This window comes from Solanum tuberosum, unplaced genomic scaffold (genome assembly GCF_000226075.1).
Source record: "Solanum tuberosum cultivar DM 1-3 516 R44 unplaced genomic scaffold, SolTub_3.0 scf00058, whole genome shotgun sequence".
Taxonomy (NCBI): domain Eukaryota; kingdom Viridiplantae; phylum Streptophyta; class Magnoliopsida; order Solanales; family Solanaceae; genus Solanum; species Solanum tuberosum.
The window spans coordinates 1,842,360-1,843,981 of NW_006238982.1; positions in this window are offsets into that span (position 1 = coordinate 1,842,360).

Below are 1,622 nucleotides of genomic sequence, written 5' to 3' on the forward strand. Positions count from 1 at the left end.
ATTTTTGTTGCGGTTGATTATGTATCAAAGTGGGTGGAAGCAGTAGCGCTCTCCAACAATGAAGGTAAAAGTGTCACCGCATTCTTGAAAAAGAATATCTTCTCCAGATTTGGTACACCGAGGGCTATTATTAGCGATGAGGGTTCTCACTTTTGTAATAAGTTGTTCAAGGTACTACTTGAGAAATATGGTGTCCGTCACAATGTAGCCACTCCTTACCATCCACAGACTAGCGGTCAAGTTGAAGTGTCCAACAGAGAGATCAAACAGATATTGGTGAAGATTGTGAACGCCAATACAACGGATTGGTCAAGGAAGCTTGATGATGCTCTATGGGTATATCGCACTGCCTACAAGACCCCAATAGGTATGTCTCCTTACCAACTTGTATATGGGAAGTCTTGTCATTTACTAGTAGAGTTAGAGCATAAGGCGATGTGGGCAATGAATAAGTTAAATTTGGACTGGGGCGCCGCATCTAATCAAAGAATGGATGACTTGAATACACTTGATGAGTTTTGCCTAAAAGCTTATGAAAGTTCAGCCTTGTACAAAGAGAAGATGAAGAGGTATTATAATCAAAGAATTGAAAAGTGAGAATTTGTTGTTGGTGATCTTGTGCTTCTATTCAACTCTAGGTTGTGCTTGTTTCCAGGCAAACTCAAGTCTAAATGGACTGGGCCATTTTTGCTCACAAAAGTGTTCCCCCATGGGGCGGTTGAGCTTGAAAAAAAGGATGGAACAAGGTTCATGGTAAACGGGCAAAGGATCAAGATCTATCTGGGAAATGCTGAAAACTGTGCAAGAAGTGATTGAGGCCTACAATCTTGATGAAATCTGAATAATCAAGAGGCCTGCGTCGTTCCGCGACGTTAAATCAAGCGCTGCTTGGGAGGCAACCCAAGATGTACAATCTAGCCAACGATAGGATGTAGTTTGTCTCTAGCGGTTTGCGTTGTTTGATTTCTTCCATGTATCAAATTTGATAGTCGTTTTAGTTTTGTACTAGTGTTGGCTAGAATTAGAATAGGGTCCGTGTCTAAAAAGTGTCCAGAAAATGTAAAAAGAATAGCCTGTTGGTTGCTTCATGTGCAGGTACACCACGAACAATCTGCATAAAATGGTCTGGTGCAGAGGTCTACGGACCCCATCGACAGTCCGTCGTTTAACTCACTGACCGTGGATGGTGTCCGTAGATCCCAGGTAAGCTTCTAAATTTTTCTAAGTTAAAGAGATCTACGGACCGTATATGTACGGACCGTAGAACGACTCACGGACCGTAGCCGGGGTTTCGTGAGTACATACCTCAGACTGTCCGTCATTCAATCCACGGACCGTGGATGGTGTCCGTAGATCCCAGGTAAGCTTCTAAATTTTTCTGAAGTTTTAAGTGTATGAGTGATCTACGGTCCTGATCTATGGACCGTAGATTGACTCACGGACCGTAGACGGGGTCTCGTGAGTCCAAACCCTCATGCTGACTGACTCGACCCGAACCCCTTATTTAAAAATCCTCATTTGTTTTAAACCATTCCTCTTCCCTTCATTACTCCCAAAACCGTTTCTAACATCCTATAACCTCCCTAAATCACTCCATAACTCCCCCATAATATCATCCCTTC